The sequence below is a fragment of the Sus scrofa genome, chromosome 15 (genome assembly GCF_054392235.1).
Source record: "Sus scrofa isolate SSC_HxYL_T2T_F1_AM1 chromosome 15, Sscrofa_HxYL_maternal_Yorkshire_Landrace_v2.0, whole genome shotgun sequence".
NCBI lineage: Eukaryota > Metazoa > Chordata > Mammalia > Artiodactyla > Suidae > Sus > Sus scrofa.
Window position 1 is genome coordinate 56247181 of NC_139397.1, and position 25064 is coordinate 56272244.

At 36.6% G+C, this 25064-nt stretch overlaps 1 protein-coding gene across 15 annotated transcripts in view; it reads left to right on the top strand.

Annotated features, from left to right (window-relative positions):
- The window catches only part of TENM3 (teneurin transmembrane protein 3), a 2581468-nt gene that overhangs the window by 273158 nt on the left and 2283246 nt on the right, over positions 1-25064 (top strand). The window lies entirely within an intron of this gene.

The following is a 25064-nucleotide window of genomic DNA, read 5'->3' on the forward strand; positions in this document are numbered from 1 at the left end:
GGAAACAGTACACCTTGTGAAACATCTCCAGGACAGTTGGCAATTGAATTAGGACTGCAAAGAAAATGGGATGTGTTTTTACAGACCAGCAGGGAGAGAGTAACTAATAGTACAAAACACATTCTTTTTCACGCACATTAAAATAAATAAATAATTGGGAGAGAAAACTCTTAATTCTGGGGGGTTTTTTTGTTTTTTGTTTTTTGTTTTTTGTTTTTTTTTATGTCTTCTTTGTCTTTTTGCCTTTTCTAGGGCCGCTTCCATGGCATATGGAGATTCCAGGCTAGGGGTCTAATAGGAGCCTTAGCCACCGGCTTACGCCAGAGCCACAGCAACGCAGGATCCGAGCCGTGTCTGCAAACTACACCACAGTTCACAGCAATGCCGGATCCTTAACCCACTCAGCAAGGCCAGGGATAGAACCCGCAACCTCGTGGTTCCTAGTCGGATTCGTTAACCACTGAGCCACGAAGGGAACTCCTCTCAATTCTGTTTTAATGCAAACTGAAATAACTGTATTCATAAACAGCCACTAAAATGTGAGTATAACTTAGGAAAAAACATCTAAGTCAAATATTAGGTATTCTTAAAAGCTCTTTGGAATTAGGAAATACAATGTGACTTACCAAAGAAATATATTATTTATATAGAGATTTTGCATCTAAGAATATAAAACCTAAAAAGATGTTCTGTGTGTCAGTCAAGTCAACAGGGAAAAAGAAATAGAGAAGGAAAGAAAAGCAAATGAAAGAAAGGAAAGAGGAAGGAAGGGAGGGAGGAAGGAAGAAAGGAAGGAAGAAAGAAAGAGAAAAGGGAAGGAGAGAAAGGTAGAAGGGAGGGTTGGAGAAGCAGGAGGGAAGGAGGAAATCAGCATCTTCATTCTTACTAAAGAAAGTAAAAAAGCTGAAAGACAGCATTCATTATTTTGGGGAAGGAGTTTGATTCCTATTTGCTGTTAATACTTTGCATTGTTTTTGTAACAATTTCTCTTGTGGGAATAGTTTTGGACTGTGTTAACCGCAAGGACCAAATAGTACAGAGCATTTCTGATAGGCCTCTGTCACAGTCAGTCAAAAAACCAAAAGAATTTGGTTTCTTGATCTCATGATTTTTTTTTGTTTTTGTTTTTGTTTTTGTTTTTGTTTTTGTTTTCCTTTAACTATAAAGGAAATTAAGTGGGCCATCCATCCCATTTCCCTCCTGGGTACAGGTTGCCATAATATTTGTGTTTGATAAAAGACTGTTCATGAGGACATGGTATCTAATTTATCAAACAATATATTTTTGCAATTCTTGCTCAAACCTTATCAAAGAATGAACAGGTTTGAAATAAAATGATACAAAGGGAAAAGAGGGAATGGTCCAGAGAGGGAAAACAGTAAAAAAAAAAAAAAAATTTAAAAGGATTTATCCCAACTAAGTATGTTGCTCATCTATTCCTTCTAGCATCCCTGGTATCCTGGTTTTCATCTTATTTCGTATCCACAATAGATAAAATTCACCTGAGTGTGATAGTAATGGATCTTCTTTTATTAGGTATGGAATTAAACACTGACAATTTCCTTGTTACTACCACTGTGAAAAAATGTATAATTATGGAGTTCCTGCCCTGGCTCTGTGGGTTAAGAAACCAACTAGTAGCCATGAGGATGTGGGTTCAATTCTTGGTCTGGATCAGTGACTTAAGTATCTGGAGTTACCTTGAGCTGTGGTGTAGTTTACAGATGTGTTTGGATCCCACGTTGCTGTGGCTGGGGCATAGGCTGGCAACTGCAGCTCTGATTCAACCTCTAGCCTGGGAACTTCCATATGCCATGGGTGCAGCCCTAAAAAAGAAGAAAAAAAATGTATAATGATGGACCATATGATAGAAAACAATATGATTACTGATTCTGGGAGATATATAACCACATGCACACATACACACTAAATTTAGTTCAATAAATAAGATTTTTTTAAAAAAGTGAATCGACTTAACTGATCATTTTTTAACATTCTATACTTTTTTTTTTTTTTTTCTTCATGTAGATTCCCAGTGAACAATAATGAACATGAAAAAGACATGGAACCTTTCATTACCTAGGGGAGAATGTGTCAAGCTTGAACTGTCAGCAGAGAATATTTGACCACATATTTGAGAAATATGGTTAGAACTCCTACCGGGGCCAGATACTATGCTAGATAATGAGAATATAGAGGCAAATCTTGTAAACATCTGAAAATCCCATAAGCATGCTGAAACAGGATCACAAATAACCTAAGCAGGAAATATTAGTTCAAAAATAGGAAGATGGCGATATTATGGAGCAGGAGGGAGAGTATTTACATGGTGCTTAGCATGTGGCAGGCACTATCTGATCCATTTTCCATGCATTCGTTTATTTAATTGTCACAGCATCAGAAGATCAGTATTACTATTGCCTCTGTTTCACAGAGGAGGAATTTATGCCTTAAAGACATGACGTCATTTTCTGAAGTTCACACAGCTACTTAATATTGGAGTGGGGAATCAACCTTGTGTTTATCTGACTCCAATTTCTATAATGTATGTAAACATATTACAGATGTTTAGTAACTTTTATATAATGCACGAGAGAAATACAGTGGTATGTGGAGCTTTAACAAGTGGGCTAAGGAGAACTTGAATGGTAGGCTAAGTTGTTTGGAGCACTGGAGAGGAAGAGGAGATTGCAAGATTCTAATTGTTTACATGGGGAGGGAAGGACGCATGGAGTAGAGAAAGGGAAGATATAATAATGATTCTAAGGATCTGAGTTTGGAAAATTAGATGCTATGGTGCCATTAATGGAAAATGGCAAAAGAAGAGCAAGATTAGGAGAGAAGATGGCTTTTCTTTTTCATCTATTATGTTTGAGGTTTAAGTGAGTTGTCCTTCGAGTCATAAAGGCCATTGTTAAAGAAAATTATGTATTACTAGGAATATCTAATATTGAATTATTCATTTGAGACATTATGACATTTGAGAGGAATTGAAACATACAGTGAAATATCATAAAGACATCTCACAAAATGTTGCCTTTATTCATTTTTTTTTCCCTTGAATGACTGGCTAGCAAGTGAGAATTTTTTTGAAATTATACTGTAAATATCTGCTGTCTGTGCTTTTTAACTAGCCTGCCTATTTTAAAAATTGGTGTTATTTCTAATGAACACTTCAGTGTCATTATTTCAGAAATATGAATGTCAGGAATTATCATCAGGTTTAAAGTTACTGCCCTATCTTAGAGCTTCTTAGAGCAAATTGAAAATGAATAAAATGATCTATGATTAATAATGTCAGCATTTATGGAATTTCTCAAGAAAACATTTATGGTTTATTATTGTCTATAGTGAAGTAAGCAAAAATTGCTTCTAGCTGTGCTTTGTGGGTTGCAATATTATATTTGGATGTAAATAAAAATAGGAAGGCTGTAAATTTAGCTTGTATAATATAATTTATCTAAGTAGCTGCTAATATATTCAGCTACATTAGTTATTAACCGATGAGAAAATACAATGTTGATTTCATACTCTGGAAGGATGTCCTAGTTACCCAAATTATCTTCATTCCTCAATTACATAATTATAATTGCATGAATTAATTAAACAGGGTTACGTCCAATCTCACCTATTTGTACAATTTTGCACACGGTTGTTTCCTGAACAATAACATAGAGACAAACATTGGTTCCCCCAAGCTACATTGAGAAAGTATCTCACCTCATTTTCCCCTATTCATCCAACAAAAGCTTTTCATTTCATCATTCCACACCAGGCAATGTTACTTCACAGAAGAGGAAGGAAGAAGCTAAGACTACATGTTGTCCCCCGTGGTTTCGTGGTTTCCCTGTGTGATGCACAGCCCTGCTCATACTGGTGCTCCAAGTGAGAGCTTTACAAGTTGGTTTTTCATCGATTTGAGTATTATAGAACTTATTCTGGCACTCAGAATCTATAGTTATGTTGAATATTTAACCTAGGTACAGTCTTTTTGAATATTGTGGGGAAAAAAATGAAACATGTATATTATTTTACAAGTCCTAATTAGCTCTGCCATTCCTTTCTCCCAGTTTGGCAGCATCTGACACAGCTACAACTTGGAAGTCTCTGGCGACTTCTCACTTGTTTAAGGTCTTCAGTATGGTAGCATGGCTTGGCTTTTTTCATTTTGGTGATAAAAACACTCATTTGACATGTGAGATTGTTCTCCAGAGCACAGTAACTAAATTTTATCATTATAATAAGGACATTGCCATTCACTCACCAATGCCTGAGCAAATAATTACTGAATAGTTTAAAACTTGCATGCAAACAAGACTGCACCAGGCAGGGTGCCTCTCTTTACAAGGTGGCCCTATTTTCTGACGTCTGGTTGCTCCCTATCCACAGAGGGCAGGCCCTTGGCCATCCTCTACCACTCACAGTTCAAATCTCATGTGCGTGTAGACCCGATTTCTATGTCAGGTGGAAGAAAAAGGAAAGATCACTTTACGAGGTCAGTCAAAAAAATGCCTGTCTCTGCTTATGGATTTGACTTTGAGTTCTTTCCCTTTCTTCCATTGGATGGCCTATCAGAGCCTAACAATTCAACAATGATACATTTTCCAAAGAATGAATTATTCCATGTTAAACAGAATGATTTTCAAGATGCAGCACAGTATGTCAAGGAATTTGCTTTTCGTGGTGGGACCCTTTAAGCTTCCAGCATAGCATAAGGTCAAGGTATATACCCCCTGCCTTTCATTCAGTTAATATCCGATTCATAATCCTGATGTGTGGGCAGATTTCTGGAAAACAGCATATATACTTATATACATGTATCTTCTAAGAACACATTTTTTTAGAACTAATGCATTTAGATTTTTACCATGTATTTAAGAAAATTTTAATTTCTTAATATCTTAGACCAAGGACCTTATCTTTGCTTTCTTTTGCATAGCCAAAGGGCTTAGTATAATTATATTTTTAACAATTCTCTTAAAGATGAATACCAGACATTCCTAAGAAAAAGGTAAAAAATACTGAAGGTTTTTCTCCATATCGCTCTTATTTTCCTCTTAACTCTTTTGGTACTTATTATCTTTATCAGTCATCTTGAAATCTAACTGTTAGTTTCCTTCTATTACTGTTTAAAATTTCATGAGTTAGTTTGGAATGATAGCAAAAGGAGAATTTGGGGTTGTATATACTTAATTTCAAATCCCAAAGCTGCTAGTGATTATCTGGGAAACGCTAGACAACAGATGTATCTACTTTCATTCCTGTAGTTCATCATTTATTAAGCAGAGTAAATAGCATCTACTTCTTAAGGGTGATGTGAATTAAACATAATGTACATAAATCACATAGCCAAGTACCTGGCAAATAGCGGCATTTAGTAAATGGTGGCTATAGTTATTGAAGTTGTTATTATGATTACCATATTTCTCATTATGCAAATAAATGCTCTTTAAGGACTAAGCCTGCCTTGCATTTGGTTTATGTCCTCTACAACAGTATAATACTACTAGCCACATGGTAAAGAAGGAGTGAATACATGAATAAAGTATTTTCAGAAACTCTTCATAAATCTAGTGAATAACGGCAAGGTGAATATCTCATTTTATTTTAAGCAGTTTTTCAATTCCGCTCATCATTAGGATCAGGTCCCCGAGGCCACTAGCTATTGACCATGACCCCTGTAACTCACAGAGCTTTATCAAGAGTCTTTTGTTTTATGGTACTGTGATATCTTCCTGGGAAATTTGATTTGCCAGAATTTTTAAAGAAATCATCAGTCATTTAGATGGTTCTGTATCCAGTTTTGATTACCTAACACTTTCTATTGGATTTAATATTTTTATGTACCCAGATAACACAAGCAGTATATTCATTATGATTTCCGTGGAATAATCTAATCAGGGCATTGCAGAATGACTGCTTTCACCCAGTTACCACACTATCAAACACAATCATATTTCTCAACTTTACCTCTCCACAAAGTTTTCTTTTACCTCATAAACAATGAAATTTGGCATCATACCAAGATAGTAATCAGGCTATTCTTAATTGCCAGCATCTGGAAATAGCTCAAAGTTTTTACTCCCTCATGCCTATGGTTTTGAAAGTGTTTTTAGAAAGTTGCTTTGGAAAATGTTACAGACTCTCTCTCTCAATTGCTCATCCAGCTTTTCAGCAAGCTGCAATGACTTGGCTATGTGTGAATTAGAATGGAAACTATCAGGATATTAAAGACCTGCAGTTTTAGGTAAACATCAACAGGTATTGTTGGTCAAGTTCCCTGGAGAGCAGATCCTAAAATTAGCATGCAAGAGCATGCAAGTCAGCCACCCACACTTGGGGGAAAGGAAAGCAAGCGAGGTTGGCAGAGAGAGGAGACTCTGGGCTGTGATTAAGTCAATAGCTCTCAGCTGATCTCATAGGCATTTTGAGGCGGCCCTTCAAAGTTGTCTTATAAGCTTGGGATAAATGGACTAGGCCTTGATACTTCCTCATGGACCAATCATTGGATACACGTTGTCCTTGAAAGTGGGAGCATAGTGTCAGCTAAAGGCAATTTCAGGAAAATGCTGATAGGCCTAGGGCATCCTAACCAGCAGCTGTGGGAAAGGTATAAATTCTTCAGTTGTGATGGAGAATCCGTTTGGTGCAACATGGTGTTCCCTACCTGTAGCCGTGAGCAAGATTCTGCAAGAAATGTAAGTGTGATTTTGCTGTATATATTTTGTTGACTCTGTCTACAGTTTGATAAAAGGTTGGAGGCAGCTTGAAACTTTTTGATACCATTGCTTATCTGACCATTTGTCAACACTCTTAGGCCTATTTTATTTAAAAAAAACAACAACAACAATAATGTAATTCACTTTAGGTAATTTTTTTTCCTGGTACATGTACTTCTTACGTCTATGCCAGAAAGTAAGTCAGGCTTAAATTTTTCATGTTATTAGATAAACTTGGTTTCATCTGAACTATGCTTTTCATTATGTATTTTTTACTTATCTCAAAATTGAGTTTACTGTTAGATATCTACTGCTATGGAGTGAACTTAAGAGGACTGTTAAAGTTTGAGACAAAAACATATTTACTAACTTGGGACAGCTGGGCTCTGTGTTTCATTAACACTGGAAATCTTAAAAGGCTTAGGTTAGGAAATTCTCCTATTCATAAGTGTTCAAGCTCTTGTACAATTATGAAGCTCCAAGTGTTAAGATCCTGCTCTTTTGGGTCATTGGTATAATGCAAAGGAGCATTGAGTCTATTTTAATTCATTGTCTTTAGCATCCCAACAAATGAATATATATATTAAGTAAGAGAAGGAGGAATGAGGATCTTTTACATTAGGGTAAGTCGTTTTAAGAAAACCATTTGGTACAATAGACTAATAACACCTAATTTGTGTAATAAAATACACACGAAAGAAAAATAGAACTGTCTTTCTTGAATATCTTTCAGTTATTTCAGAACTATTTTCTTTTAAATGAAACAAAATTATTGCCCTTTCATTGCAGCCTAAAAGGCTTTAAAATTATAAACAATATTGCAGCTGACTACATCGTTATCCTAATGGAATATCCATCAAAAGTCTATGAAGATGAACAATGAGAGGCTTTTATAACTGAAATACAAATGTAATGTACAATGACAATTTAAATGCATGTGTTCTTTTCTCAAAAACTGGCTTGAAAACATGGAAGTCTTACTTTAAGAAGAGTATTAGTATGGGTATGAAAAATGATTGGAGGATTCTAAATACATTGCATGATAAGCTACATGTGACTCTAGCTTTGGCTGCTACCAGGGTATTCTCATGTTTTCCCACTCCCTAAGTAGAAATGAATCAAATCGAAGTCAGTTTCTGCTCTTGCTTCATTAATGTTTTTCATGGAAAAAAAAAAAACAAAAACAAAAAACCGAGAGGGGAGTTCTTGTTGTGGCACAGTAGAAATGAATCCAACTAGGAACCATGAGGTTGCGGGTTTGATTCCTGGCCTCACTCAGTTGGTTAAGGACCGGCATTGCCATGAGCTGTGGTGTAGTTGCAGACACAGCTCAGATCTGGGTTTGTGGTGGCTGTGGCATAGGTCAGCAGCTACAGCTCAGGTTTGACCCCTAGTCTGGGAATCTCCATATGCAGCACAGGTGCTGCTCTGAAAAGCAAAAAGCAGGAGTTCCCATCGTGGCTCAGTGGTTAATGAATCCGACTAGGAAGCATGAGGTTGAGGGTTCGATCCTTGGCCTCGATCAGTGGGTTAGGGATCTGGTGTTGCTGTGAGCTTGCTGTGAGCTGTGGTGTAGGTCACAGACGTGGTTCAGATCTGGCATTGCTGTGGCTCTGACGTAGGCCAGCAGAGCAGCTACAGCTCTGATTAGACCCCTACCTAGCCTGGGAACCTCCATATGCCGTGGGTGCAGCCCTAAAAGGACAAAAGACCAAAAATAAATAAATAAAAATTAAATAATAATAAAAAGCTCTCAGAAAAAAAGGAAAAAACAAACAAAAACTGAGAGGAAGTAGTCCACAGATGACCTAATTTTAACCTTTGAAATCATTGTTTTAAAAAGATCTATTCTTGATAAATGCTTTTAGTTAATTGGCATTAATGCCAAGTCACATTTTCTAAAGCTTTACTATTCGTTTCTCTCATTTCTTGTCCTGAGAAGTGTTAGTGAGAGTAGAAAGCTCTCCTATAGAAACCATAATCTAGAGCTTTTTGACTCTTAGCAATGGTTAACTGTGTTAGCTCACAGGAAGGATTAGATTAAGGATTGGTTGTTAAGTCAGACTCAGGCAAGTCAGATATTTCCCCCAATCAAGCTTTATTAACAGTTTCAAGGAAACAATCGATCAATGGGATAACCAAAAAGGGATCTGGAGCTGCTTATCTCAGCATTTTAATTCTTAGATTCTATGGAGATACATGGAGTGGAGTTGGAGTATAACTTAAACTAATTAATTTTACCTTTATTCCTCATCTGGCATGGGACAAAGTTTGCTAAGATTGAAATTTTTAGATAAGAGTAAGTTTTACTTTTACTTATACATTTCAATTTTCCTAAGTATTGAGTGAATCTTAAATTTGCAACATATGAAGTTGGTTATGCTAACTCATAGATCACTTCTTGTAACGTGGAAATCAAATTAGGGCAATGATTTCTGTCTTTGAGATTTCTTTTAATATTAAGACATTTTAAATATTTAATCCTTTTAAAATATTTTATTGCTAATATATTTTATGTAGAGCATAATTGTGGTATTCAACAAGAGATCTTGGAATTCATAAATGTGTGTGCTGTAATTTTCAGAAGCAAAAATATTTTGGGTAGTGAAGATAATTTTAAAGGAGAAACAAAGATTTTCAAGCAGAAATAGTGACAGTGAAAGATACTGCTTTCTTTTAAGAATATTTCAAATGCTACTTTTTGTGAACCCAACCACACATCAATAGGTGATTCTATACTTAATATCTCTACAGGATGTTAGGAGATGTTTAGGAGCTAATTTATTCAGTAAGGTAGAGGATTTTTGTTTTCTGGATTTTTTTCAAATGTATTGGTTTTTTTATTTGACAATGTTTATAACTCAGCTTAATTCATTGTAACCTTCATTTCTCCTCTGTGACATTGCCACTCAACTGTTGAATAAAATTTTAATAATATTTGGTGGATAAAATTATCCATATTCAGATGTAGATTTCTAAGACTCAGTTGAGAATAATGATGCCTCATTTCCAAAATTTTTCAGAGGAGGTTGTCACATTGAATAAGTAGAGATTTTTATTTGATAATTTTCTGGAGATAATTGTAAGTTCTAATATCCCTAAAACAGAATATTAATCAGGAATTAAAATCATAAAACCTGAGCCCTACGTGTGACTATTTCATATCTGTTTGCAGATTGTAAAGATTCATAGTAAGCCTACTAAACATGAAATGCCGAGACCTCGGCACTTAAAATAATATAAACATTAACAAATATAAATTAAACCAGTCTGGGCCCAATGCCCAGGGATCCAGTAAAGCAAACAAAACTGAGCAAAGACATTTCTAAGATGAAGAGCTAAAGACAACTGACAGAATTGAAGATGCCCTGAGTCAACTGAAAAGTCTTTACACCTCTTTGCAAAATGGGTATCACCGGATTCATGATGCATAAAACCTGGAGCATTGGGTTGTGAAGCCTATATGGCAGCAGAGATGTTAGACTCACATGACAAAGTGTATATACATACCTGTTGAGTCCCTGGTCTGTGCCCTTCTCTCGATCCAGACCTCTGGGATCAATGTTGAGCTCTTCTACCAATCATCTTAAGAATCTGGCTTTATTCCTTACACTCAAACCCAATACCCATTTCACTTCCCAGGCCTGAAAATCTTGTAGACTTCAAGTTGACATAGTTTCCTTTCCCCTCCATTAAGAGGTGCATGCTTCTCTGTATTCATGAGGAAAGGGCTTCAGTGTATTTCAGCCTTGGACATGGTCTAGGAGACAGTGGCATAAGTAAAAAGCTTGTTTTTTACCTTTATATCCATCTTTTTTAAAAACTTAATTTTATTGGAATATAGTTGATTCACAATGGTGTATGAGTTTCAGGTGTACAGCAAAGTGAATCATACATATAAATAAATTGATTCTTTTTTCCCCGTATAGGTTCTTACAAACCATTGAGTAGATTTTCCTGCTATACATATACCCATTTTTTGAGCACTAATGATTTAAAAATAGGAAGTACTGATGTTTGTTGACTGAGTTGAACCTGTGTTGATGCCTGCTCAGCATTAGGTTAGCACCTCTGGGGGCATCATTAAGAAGTCCCTTCAACATAATTACATGGGGGGGATAGAGGCAGTGTTTTATATCTTTATATAACTGAAGGTAAAACATAAAAATTTAATAAATTGGACATGTCAACTACATTTCCTAAAAGCGAGGATTTAAAAAATGGGCTTCGGTTGCATCTGGGGTTTGTGTCAAGTAGTAGACATTGCCCTGAAGCAAAAGAAAACAAAATAGAAGCTGACATTTTGCAAAATTGTGCAAATGATCTCGCCTCAAATTTGCAGAGAGCAAATGAGGGAATTCTAGCCCTCACAAACACATTTAGGTAGCCCATTTCCCTCATTTTATTGCTGAGGAAAAAGATACATCAGTGTTAAGTGCTTTTCCCAGGGAACCACTATGGTTATTGCCATTTCCCTGACATAAAAAACTGATAGAAAGAATTCTAGGTTCAGTAAATGTTCCATTATCTTGTATTGCTGAATGATTCCTAATTGCCTAAATTCAAATCTTGGCTTTTCCATTTCTAGCTAGATAACTTTAAGAAAGTTAACTAACATTTCTGTGTCGTGGTTTTCTCATCTATAAAATGGGGAAGTAATGCCTTCTGCATAGGATCTTGTAAGGATCAAATCAGTTAGTCCATACAAAGGGTACACTTTCATACAATAAGCACTCACATGTTTGCTAATATGATGCATTAAAATGCTTGCTTGATAAATTTATAGCTGTCTCTATATGAAATACATACATTCTTCTTTGAAATATACTTTCTTGGTTAGATGGCAACTCTTTTAATAATGTTAGCCATCTTAGAATGGCACTTACTGTAAGTAGAATTGGCACAATAACTCTTCCAAGGAAGGTAACTAGGGCTGGATCATGGGCATCTAAACTGAATGCTTAGTTTAGTGTTTACTCCTATGAAGCAAGTGGCCTAATGGCAATTGCGCTTATTCTGTATGAACTGCATAACACAAAAGAGAATGTGTACCACATGTAATACCATGGTTAAATTTGAGCTTTTTCCCTGTGTAACATTTTATGACTTAATATCAGTAGAATATTAGAACCCTATTGTGCTATTGCAATAAAAGTGCAGTTGTAGGCTTTTGCAGAGAACAGTCCTATGTAAAAGTGAGTAAAAACAATTATCCTTTAAATGAGCAATTCTGTTATTTCAAAATTATGAGATTATGGAATAATGTAATTGCCCTACACTTTAGTTAAATTGAGAAATAATTAGATGTTTATTAGCAACTCTTGGATATAGGATATTGGATAATTTTTAACAATGCATGGTATGGGAAAAATAAGTTGCTTGCAAAAATATTGCTTAACTTCATTTAATTGCAGTACTGCATGATTAACCACAAATGTTGTGGAGGCCTACATTATTAATGGTGTGGCATTCCATCCAGTTGGACTTTTGAGATGTACATCTTTCTGATTTCCTGTTGTGGCTCAGTAGTTAATGAATCTGACTAGGAACCAGGAGGTTATGGTTTTGATCCCTGGCCTTGCTTAGTGGGTTAAGGATCCGGCATTGCCCTGAGCTGTGGTGTAGGTCGCAGACGTGGTTCAGATCTAGTGTTGCTGTGGCCCTGGCATAGGCCAGTAGCTACAGCTCCAATTAGACCCCTAGCTTGAGAACCTCCATATGCCATGGGTGTGGCCCTAAAAAAGGACAAAAAGACTAAAAAAAAAAAAAGTAAATTGACAGATCTGACTTAAAGTATTAGTTATAGTTATACAACAGAGTGATTGGATATTTTTTATAATTACACAACACACAAAGTTGTTATACTGCTATTGACTATTTGCTTTGTTTTTCCATTACATACCTGAGAGTGACTGACTGTATAACTGGTAGTTTGTACTTCTTCATCTCCATTTATTTTATCCATCCACCAAGCCCTCCCTTTTGGCAACTCCTAGCTTTCTGTATCTGCAAATCTGTTTGTTCTATCAAACAAAATATTTATATAAGTGTAACCACAGCTCAATTTTAACTGCTCACCTGGGTTTATGTGAAAAATCATACCTTAAACTCAAATGAACTCTATAGTTTAATCTGCCATGAAATCAACTGTGAGGCATCAAATAAATAATGAACACTACAATGAGTATGTGTGTGTGCTTTTGAAATACCTCCTCATGAATCTATCCAGTTTAGTAAGTGATTTCCTTAGTGGAAATATTTCTCAGGGTTCTAATCACTTTTCCTAAAGATTGATCTGGACATATCCATTGCCATTGGTATCAATAAGCTAATTTGTCTTACTGGTCTGAGTTAACATAGCCGAGTTAATATAGCTCGTGATTGGGACATCACTCTGGGATGTGTTAGGGATGACTCTAGAGAGTGAGAATTGGCATTCAAGAAAAGAGGAGGGAGGTGTGTAGGAGTGCTACAGAAATAGACCCAATATTTCAGCTTGGCCCTTTATGATAGCACTTCAGCATATTAGCAAGCACCAACAAAATATATAGAAAAAGACTCAATTATAAGAAAAGATTGGCTATGCAACTAAGAATGACTGTGATCCTCCCAGTGTCTCGTTCTTCCAACGCCCCACATGAATGTCATTCCAAGGCTCTAGAGTCACTGCAGGAGTGGGAATCATTTTGTTCCAAGGGTCATGACGACTGGCATCACTCTGGCTTAGACTCTCTTACTTTGCTTAGAAGCATTCTCTAGTGCCTGGCTATGTGTGTCACCTATCTACTGCCTTTTCCATTCACCTGAGATGAGTTCTGGTCTTTCAGAGTACACCTGTCTTCCTCCATAGCATTGATGTGAATTCCATGGTCACTACCTCCAAACATTGAAGAGAAAATTTCACTTTCTCATGTGCCTTCTCAGTCTTCCTAAGGTTTAAAGCCTGGTAGTTACCGTCTTCTACCCCAAAGCAGATAAAACCAGTGGTTGCAGAGAAGAGCATGTGGGTATCCTTGAGGAAATGCATAAAGAGGGCCTTTGGTGGTGTATTTTTACCACATATCCCAGAAGTTGTACATCACACTCAACAAGGACTTGTAAATGAAAACAATTGAGCCTTAAAGAAATAAGGAATTTGGGTTTATTTTAAGACAAGCATCTTCATATTTAGAACTCATTATTGTGGAAAAATGAAACAAAACTTGGGAACTGGGGTACACTTGGGAAAACAAGTTGACTCAAATTAGAGATTTTCTGAGCTCTCTGTCTCCCTCTAAAGCTATAAAGATCTGACAAGAACCATTGTTTTAAGTAGCTATTGCTCACAATAATTACTATTTTTTACAGTTCCTAGTGTTGCTGGCCTGTCCAAACAGCAGACAATGTGGGAGGATTTATCCAAAGGAAACAGATACAAGGAAACATAAAAAACAGAAGCATAAAAAACAGGGGCCTTTAATAGTTAATCCACAAAGTTGTACTAGTAAAGGAAGCATTGAGAGGTAGAATAAGAAAGCAAGGCATGGCTCTTTTAATTGAACCTGGTCTAAGGTGAACATCAAAAAAACAGGAATTTAGGTGAGTTCTGTTCAAACACATCATTGTCTAAAGCTGGCAAAGACTAAATTATTTGTAGATTTTTGTAAAAGTATACTCAAAAAAATTTTAATTGCCATTAAAAAATAGATTTATTTTGGAGTTCCTCTTGTGCAATAGGTTAAAAATCCAGCTGTAGTAGCTTGGATCCCTACAGCCATGCAGTTTCCATCCCCGACCTCATACAGCAGGTTAAAGGCTCTGTCATTGCTGCGGAGGCATAGTAGGCATAGTAGGTTGCAGCTGTGGCTTGGATTCAATCTCTGGCCTGGGAACTTTCATATGCTGTGGGTCAGGCCATTGAAAAAGAAAGATTTATAATGTGTGAATTAATTCATATTTCTATACAGATGTCCAAATTATTCTATTTCACTTTACAGTATTTTCTTTTGTGCTACAGAAAAACCCAAGAATTAGGCTATTCTTGAAAACAAGTAATATCCACAGAAACAAAATTAAACAATGATAAAATAATAAATACAGCCTTTTAAAACCTTCCCTTAGACTTCCCAACTCTCTGTGGAATAACAGAAGTATGATAGAATGCCCGCTGGCTGACAGACATTGTCATATGCCAATTCTGCAGCACAGTCCTCAATGTTATTTTCCTTAGAAAAGTAAGCAAACAAATCTATTAAAATATTGCCTCACAAAAGTTAAATAATGCCAGCTTAATCATCAGGCGATTCAGCAAAAATATTGTGTAGCAAAATTTCTTTCTTTTTAGGGCTGCACCTGTGGCATATGGAAGCTCCCAGGCAGCTGTCGTCCTGGCCTATGCCACAGCCACGTGAGACCTGCGCTGCATCTGCCACCTATGCAGCAGCTCACAGTGGTCCCGGATCCTTAACACATTTGAACGAGGCCAGGGATGGAACCTGCATCCTCGTGGATACTGTTGGGATTGTTACCGCAATGGGAACTCCCTGTACCAAAATTTAAATGGTAAGAAAGTACAAACACTGAGGTCTTTCAACATAGTTAAGTCCATAGAAATACTAATAAAAGTGGTTAGGTATTATGATAATTAAAAAGGGGACGTGGGAGTTCCTGTTGTTGATACTAGTACCATGAGGATGTGGATTCGATCCCTGAACTTGAAGAGTGGGTTAAGGATCCAACGTTGGCATGAGCTGCAGTGTAGGTCGCAGATGCAACTTGGATCCCATGTTGCTGTGGTTGTGGTGTAGGCCAACAGCTGCAGCTCTGATTTGACCCTTAGCCAGGGAACTTGCATATGCATGGCTACAGCCCTTAAAAAAGCAAAAAAGAAAAAGGGGAGTGGAAATGTATTTTCCTTAAATATAACTTGTGTCTCACAACAGCTATTTCTTTTATGTGCTTATCACATAAGTTTACATTTATAACTGTAAAAAATAGTATCTGGCTGTTATACTTTATTGTCACGACATTAAAACTTTTTTTAATGACTGGCTAATTAAATATATTAAGGATTGGCTAAAATATGTAACTGCTGATAGTAGTAAAATGAAAATTTACAAGAAGAAAAGGGAGATAAAAGCAAAGAATTTAAAATAACATAATAAAATTCCTGAGACATACAGACATGAGGGAGTGATGTTCTAGAAAGTTTAAAAATGTCTATAATATGAATTTAAAATGGAAAATGGATCTATATAATCTACATAAACTTTGTGGGCCTGGAATTTTGGAGTCCTACTTTGAATAAGGGAGGTAATGTAGATTCTCTCTCTCATGTTTTGGCACTTTAATAGGTGATGATTGTCTCTCAGTTTTAGTCAATATTGGAGTATTTCTGCTTGAATTATCTCTCAGTAGCAGGTACCATGAGGCCAAGAAAGCAGGGCTGGCTTCACCTGTGTCTTCAGCTTCTCTCTCTGTCCTGATGACTAACCTCATTTCTGGACCAACGGGGGAGAATGGCCTTCAGACTGTCTAGAAAAAGGAGGGAAGATTTGATGAGAAAGGGAAGGGAACTGGAAAGAAAAATAGTGATTAGGAATGGGTGAAGGTCAAAGGGTACAGACCTACAGTTGGAAGATGATTAAGTTCTGGGACATAATGTACAGCATGTGACCATAGTGAACACGATGCATTGTATTTCTGGAAGTTGCTGAGAAAACAGTTAATAGTTTTCATCACACTGGCACCCTGTTATAACTGAAGTGATGGATACATTGATTTATCTTACCGTCGTATCATTTTGCAGTATACACATATATAAAACCTTCATGCTGTAAACTCTAAACGTACACAGTGTCCTATACCAATGCTGTCTCAATCTATTTTTAAAAACTGGTTGCAGCAGACAGGGTTATAACCACCATCAGATTCTATATTCCTCCTCAGTCTAGATGATGGAGAGACCTCAGGAGAGACTTAAGGACCTTCCATTTTCTTTTTTCCTCTGCCCCTAGCAAGCTGTGAAATATTCAACATCCAAGACATTTTCCCCCCTTGATTCCATATTTCACTTTAATTTAGCTCACAGCTTCCCCTGAGCTGTTTTTTGGCCTGGCTTCTATGAGTGCCAATCTGCATGTGTGCAGTAACGTAGCATTTGGCTGGAACATGCCCCAAAGGGGTCGCTACCCAGAGTTCTGGGCATCCTTTGCACAGCTCACTTCTCTGGAGGTCTGAGCTGAGCAAGTTCAGTCAGCCTCAGCAGCCCCCACACCGCCTACTGTCTTCATCCTTTGCTCGGTGAGAACTGTGTTCTTCTTGGGGTCACTTGTTTGACATGCAGCATGGATAGTGTCTGCGGGCAGAAAGCCTGGACAATGGTAGGGCTCACACCCATCGTTTGCTTTCCCTGAGGAAGTCTAATGCTGCCCTCTTTGCCACAATTTGCACTTGTTTGTTGCATATACTATGACCAGTTTTACAGCTGGTTTTGTCAGGAATACTTGACCTGTACCAGGTAATCAATGATGGCCAGAGGGCAAAAGCTGCATTTTAAATTCAAATATATCTAAGTGTTTTTACTATACCCCAAAAGGATAAAAAATTAGAGCTCCCCTTTAAATTTTCTATACTTGGAAGTAAAATAAACCACCTTGTTTAATACCTTTTACTCATTGCAGATGGAATAATAATCCCTCCTGAATGCTAAAGAAGGGAAATATTCAATTTTAAATACTTGTAATTCCATCATACAACTTCAAGTGGTTGAAGTGGCAACCACCATTTTTTTTTAAACAATAGTCAAAGTTAACATGAAATAATAATTCAATTAGTGAAATATCTATATCTGTTTAAATTTCCCAAAGAACTCATTAAAGAAGCATTATCTCTGTCAGGGACCTAATTATTTGTCTTCATTTTCTAAGCAATTTACCTTTCATCTTTAATCTTAGCTTTCTTGAGCTTTCTTCTCTTGAATTTTTCAGTTTTAGGGAGCTCCAGTTAGGTCCTACCATTCCTCTGCATTTTCATTTTCTGGGTTTCTTGTGCTTTTTTTCTTCATTGCTCCTTTACAATTAATATTGATCACTTTTCACCTCTGGGATATTTATATCTCAAAAGTACATCTTATTGAGCATCTTTCTAATTAGCTCAAGTATTTTCTTTATGCCCTCTTCCTCATGTTCAGGGGCATCTGGCTAAGAGCCAGTTTTTATATACTGAAAATCTGTTTTACGTGGCATAATTAATATTTTATTTTTCATTTAAAAATTACTAGTACTGATTCACTTAAATTATAATTTTAGTAAGCATACCTTTTTGCTTTAGGTTATACAGTACATATTACTATCTTTCCCTTTGATCTTTAAACAGAGTACTGTCTGTCAATCTTAGGATTAAGCTCATAAAGTTCTAATATGTAATTTTAATGTTCAAGGTTGACTTGATTACAACCTGGAGGTAGTTTACTGCATTTCTTTGGGGATGTAGTAAAGTATCAGAATAGCTGCTGCTTTTTTCACTTTAATGTCCTTCTTCCTGTGAGACAGGTGCTACTTTCCTCTTGTTCCTTTATGTTCTTCCTCTCTCCCTCCCCCATCCATCTTTCCGTCTTCTTTTCTCCATCTCATTTAAGCTTTAACTAGTCCATAAGGAAATGTTCTGCTTTCTAAAAGTAATGTGAAAAAAATTGAGACACAAGTGTTGATGAAGTTATGCACTGAATAATTAAGAAAATAGAAAATCAAAACCAGTTTTGGTTTACGATTGCATGGTTGTAACTACCATGATATATTTTCTGCAAACTGAAACGATCATTTATGATGATGTTTTTTAATGGCATAAAATCTGTCCAGGGTGATACTAGTTCACAGGTTAGTAAATCTGTTTCTAATCATCAAACCCATTTTGCAGGTTAGACAATACAGTTAAAAATGTTGAAGCCAAAAAATTATGTAGGGATATAGAAAATCTTATTTTGTAATAGAATTATTGTAAAACCAAGACACCATTCCAACTTGAAATTTTTCCTTCATCCAAACACTTGAATAAGGAAAATTCTCGTCATCTAATCAATGGAGTCTATGCTGTGATCACCAATGGTTCTATATTAGTCCAGGAAAGCCATTTTTCATACATGATAAAACAAGAAAAACCTATTTCATCCAAATACCCATTTATTTATGTATCTGCTTGTTCACTCACCCATATATTTGGTTAATAAATATTTATTGCCAAATGTTTTGTAATATGGTGACAACATAACAGAGAACCTAATAAACTTTCTCTGCCTGCCCTTAATGAACTTTCCATTATAATAAACTATAGAAAGAGAGGAGTTGTTCATCCACATAGAAGGGATATGATCTTATCTCAAAATCATTAACATTTTAGTAATTAATACTTTTTTTCCCAATCATAAAATCAAATTATATATTTTCTTAGAATGCCCTGGATTTAACACATTCTGATTAGGAAATCTAGTTAAGGTCCATAATGTTCATCACTGTCCCCAGGAAGGACAGTGAGAATGCTTTTTAAAAATCTCTATGCTCTGAATTTTTGAAGGTTGGCTCTCCATCTGAGAATGAGTGGTAGGTATGAATACATAAGAACCCTCTTCAGCTCTCTTCTCTGAGATGTGGGGATGGGATTTAGCATAAAATAAGCAGGTGTAGATTCTATAAGGAGTTTGATACTCTTAGAAGTAGTAAGAGGCCCTTGATAATAGGTTTCAACACAAATTTCTGAAGAAATGTAAAGACAAAAAAGACCCTCTAGCATGCTTATTATGACATAGTGCTTCTTCATTTATTTGTGAACTTGATAAAAGAATAAAAATGTATGAGTTCCCTTGTGTTGCAGAAGGTTAAGGATCTGGCATTGTCACTACTGTGGCATGGATTTGATCCCTGGCCAAGGAACTAGAAACTTCCATATGTTGTGGGTACAGCCAAAAAAAAAAAAGAGAGAGAGAGAGAAAAGAAATGTAACCCTTTATTGAAAATTGGAATAATTTAGACTTAGAGATGTAAAAGTTAAAGTGATTTGTTAAAAGACAAACATCTTTTTAACATGAAATAATGTGGTATTTCACAGGAGCCTTGGTGGGTTTATCAGAAAACAAAAAATGAAGCAATATTAAGAATTAGCATGATAGTGATGGCTTAATTATACTGAGAACGAATTTGCAAAACAGGAGAAAAAGAATTCCTGTCACATGTAGCTTCCTTGTGAGCTTTGTAGAGGCTCACAAAAATACAAAGAATAAAAAAACTAAGAAAAGAATCCCCATTAATAGTCCATAAACCCTTTCTCTAGAGAGGCTTTGGGGTATATGGTTTCTGTTGAAAGTTGTTACTGTATCTTGGTGTAAAAAGACAAAATGTAAACAACAGGTAGCACAGACATTCTTTTTTAACAGGTTGGCATGTTTCATTTCCTGGGCTATGGTTTGATGACTCCTGGATTAAGTGAGTGTGAGCATTTTAAATATGGTCTTTTTTAATAGAAAAACTGGAGATACTAGCCTAGCGGTTTTATAGTTTATACATCATTGATGTAAAACAGAACCATACAAAAATTTAGCTTTACACACCAAGTGCATAAGAAGTTGAAATTAGAATAAATAATATAGCAGACTTTGTTTGAATATTCCTTTAGAGGTACATTTTGTTGATGCTTTGTTAATAAGTCTATACACACATTATTAATGCAGCCTTTTTGTTTCATTCACAAAAAGAACAGCTACTGTTGACTAGCTACTGTTGACTCCCTGTGTTTTTTAATAAACACTGCAATTACCATATGGTCTTAATTATTCAATAAAGATTTAATATTTATATTGCAGGGTATTTTTTCCCCTCTAGGAGAAGGTTTAGGTGATTTTTATAGTAATAACTTGAAATAAAATATTATGCCAAGGAAAAGCTGTAAAGTTAATAATGGTCACTTTTTAGATGAGCCATATCTGTTTATCTCAGCTTTAGAATACAAGGACCCTGAAATTACTGAAAGTATTAACTGTTTTGTCAAAAAATTCATTTGCTTTTTACAATTGGATTTAGTTCTAATAACACTGTGTATGTAGAGGTTTTGTTTTTAGAGATTAATTGAAAAATAGTCATATTTGACTTGTATTTTTTGTATAATGATTATTTTTTTACATTATAGCTGTTTTACAGTGTTCTGTCAATTTTCTACTGTACAGGATGGTGACCCAGTTACACATACATGGATACCTTTTTCTTTCCTCACATTCTCATGTTCCATCACTACCCAAAGCAATCTACAGATTGATTGCAATCCTTATCAATTTACCCATGACATTTTTCACAGAACTAGAACAAACAATCCAAAAATTGCTATAGAACCACAAAAGACCCAGAATTGCCAAAGCAATTCTGAGAAGCAAAAACCAAGCAGGAGGCATCACTCTCCAAGACTTCAGGCAATACTACAAAGCCACAGTCATCAAGACTGTGGTACTGGTGCCAAAACAGACATACAGACCAATGAAACAGAACAGAGAACCCAGAAATCAACCCAGACACCTATGGTCATTTAATCTTTGACAAAGGAGGCAAGAACATAAAATCGGAGTATTACTTGCATATTTTAATGTGAACTGCCTCTATTGAATTTCTGCAGCTTCGGTCAAATAAGTCATAAGTCACTTTTCTATTGCCATACCACTTTTTAATTTCAGACCCTTATTTTAGGATCTTCGTATCTAATTTTTTAAAGTAGCTTCTTGAATTCATTAATTGCCTTTAATTCTTCTTACCAAGCTATATAAATGAAGCCTAAAACCTTTGCCTGACTTTCCAAGATGTCTAGTACTCAAACACTTATTTCCCTGTTTCCTCAAACCTCTTCTGCCCCTGACTGTTAAAAAAGCTTTCCCCTCAAATTTTCTTCCTTCACTTTCTCACCTTGGAAACCTTATGCCTTCTTGTAGGTCTAGGTCAAATACCTTCTTCTGAAAGAATCTCTTCCCTGATGACCGTGAAATATTACTATGCTATTGATTTCTGGGAAACTAAGACTGAGCCCTGTAGGCTGACACCCCAGGGGGGAAGAGTTTTCTGCAGAGGCCACAGTGCTATCCCTTGACACTGCTGTAGGACCTTAGTCCCTGTTAACCTCAGAGGAAGGACTGGTATGCCCAAATATGAAACTACAAAGCCCCCAGGTCCCACCCAGTAGGTCTCTCCATAGAGTGTAACATCAGGTTTGGAGATGCTGTGATGCCCCAGTGAGTTCTGTCTCTGAGGCTGGCAGTGTTGGGTCTGGTCCTGGGTTTGTGTTTGCTGACAGCTTCATGTTGCCAAAGGTTGGTTTACAGACAGTAAATCCCCAGGATAAATGAGGTTTGCATATTAATTGTGACAGAAGCCCAGCTGGGATTTGGGTCTGGCCCATCTCTCTTGGTGTTCTCCCATTTGGCAGTGGCTAGTGAACATGACTAATCAAAATCCCCTGAGGATGGAGACAAGAGAGAAAGCAAATGCTGGTAAAGAAGCACTCTGGTTGGGGCCCAAGTTGTTGTCCAGAAGCCTCACGTGTGTTTTAGTCCCCACAGTCTTGACATTGGGCTGCTTTTCTCCAGTGGGAGTGAGAGGCAAGGCCAAACAGATACTCAGTAGCTACCTCTGGGGAGGTAAGCAAATTTCAGAACTCTGAGATTTGGCACAGTCACTCTACTGGCTTTGAGGAGAGTATGGAAAAATTGACTGGAGGCCAACTTGTCAAATTACATATTTGTGGTAGAATTATTCAACTATGAAAGTTACCTAATATACAAAACAACTAGTATCCAATATATAAACTGCCTTACCTTAAGCAAGCCTTCCTAGTAAGACCTAATACTCATGCATATAGTTCTTGGGGTTAAGGGTGGAAAGCCACAGTTTAGTCTCTAGAGGATCCCTATTGTGAATTCATACTTTGTTGAGATAGGTTCTCTATCTCACTTTTTCTAACTCTGTCTCTCTTTCTCTCCCTGCTTATCTCCATCCTCTCCTCCCCCCAAACCTTTCCCTCCAAGAGCTTCCTGAATCATCACTGGCTTGAGCCTGGTATGAGAGCTCTCCTCAGATGAAGGTAGAGAGCTTCAAGCTTCAACCCACAAGTGTCCAGAAAGAGAAAGGATATATGCACCTCTGCAGCAGGGGCATTGTCATTGAGTTATGGAAGCTGAGGCTTTTATAATCATTGAACACTTAATTTATGATCACTGCATGCTTTCTGTTACTGTAGATACACAGCAGAGTTGTACATCTTTGATATATGCAAAGTAGGCAATCCTATAGTATTGATTATCCATATGATGAACCACATCTGGCTCTGATGCTGCCTATACTTTAACTTAGATGGAAATTGGCCACTCAAATATGCTGACCCCGGTGAGGATCAGAGTATATCCCTAGAATCTGGGGGTTCTTATTGGTGATGATAAAGTGTTAAGACCAGAGAAAGATTAGGGTCTGATTTAATGCACAGGTGTCATAAGACTTGAAGAATCTTAATCCACATAGAAAATGGAGCTTACCTATCCCTTGTTTTAGGCTTTATTTCTGGTTATCTCTGACCTCTTCCCCTTATTCCGCACCCCGGAGTACCAGTGATGACTACCAGTTTGTGTGGCTCACTTCTGACATGGAAGCCGTTTGTGAGTAAAGAGCCTATTTTAATCATCCTGTGCACTTTAAAGAACCCAGTTGAAGTATCTTTCCTCATTGCGATCTCTTTATTACATGCATGCCTAAATACATAAAAATTGAAAACGAACACATTTCTTTAAAAATGCATTGCAAAAACAAAACACAGAAAAATTCCCAATTGAAAAAGTTTTGATTATGATGTTAGTTCAAGTAGACATCTCCATCCACTAGTAATGCCTGAAATGGATTTCAGGGACTGGAAAAGACATCAAAGCGCTGAGTTTGCATCTGTGTCTTACTGGATTGCTAGTGTTGGTGCTGGTATTGTGGTTACATTTTCTTACCTGTTTTGCAGATTAGAAAATTCATAATTATCTAGGTAAATAATCTATTTTTATTTTTTAAGTAAGCTGGAAAGAGAAAGACCAATACCATATTGTAACATTTATTTGTGGAACCTAAAATATGACACAGATGATCCTATCTATAAAACAAACAGATCATGGACATGGAAAAGCAGATGTGTGGTTGCCAGGGGGAAGAGGGGGAAGGAGTGTGATGGACGGGGGGGGTTTGGGGTTGGTGGATACGAACTGTAACATTTGGAATGGATGAGCAGTGGCATCCTACATTACAGCCCAGGGAACTGTGTGTTTTTGGATCATTTTTCTGGACAACAGAAATTGAAGAAACACTGTAAATCAACCATACTTTATTATTTTTTCTTTTAATTTTTATTAAAAAAAGATCAATGAGAGAATAAGTGTTAAGAAGGACAGCAAAACAATTCAAAAATTAATTGATCTATTAGGAAAACATTCAGACATTGAGAGTTTGAAACCAGTTAAAAATAGGTTGAAATCAGAGGCAGAGTGACCATTCTCTGTACATGATGGTTGCCAGTGGTTAAGATAGTCTGAAAGATATTTGAATGTGAGTGAAATGTTATGTAATGGGAAAAATAAAGATGGAAAACAAAGATGAAGGTTAAAAACAAAACAGGGACAGTTAACTTGCTTGCATCTCCCAGAGAGGAATTGCATGATGAAAAGCATGAACTCAGATGTTTGACTTTGTTTGTATAATTGAAGAGCTTGCAAGCAACTTGAAAGCACAGGGGCAATAATAAACCCATCTCTATCTCCTGCTAATTCTATTTAGGTATCTTTATATACATATTCCTGTTAAGGAAGCAGTATCATATTACTGTCCAAATGAGGTTTTAAGTTTGGTTATCCAAAACATGGACGTGTTTCTTGAGGAAAGAATTTCCATCAGGCACAATGGCAGTTTGGCAAACACTAAGTTGTCTAATAATTTGAATAAGGAGAGACTCAGAATCTCTACATACTGTAACAGACAGAAAGAAAATGAGAATGTTTCTCACCTCCCCAAGGACCTGTTTCATGTGGGTGATTAGTTAAGGCACATGCTTGAAGAATAGCAGATGGTCTGGGACAGTATTTACTTAACTCTTGTATTTTTGCTGAGTGGTGTATACCAAATAAAAGCAGATGCTGAATAGTCCTAGATGATAATGTAAATGATTTTGAGACTGTGTAAAGCAAGAGAAAATAGAGCACTGATGCAAGAAGCCAGGGAACAGAACTATGAGTAATAGAAAGATGTCTTGGCATTTTCTGGTGGCTCAATAGGTTTAGGATCCAACATGGTCACTGCTGTGGCTCTGCTAATGCTG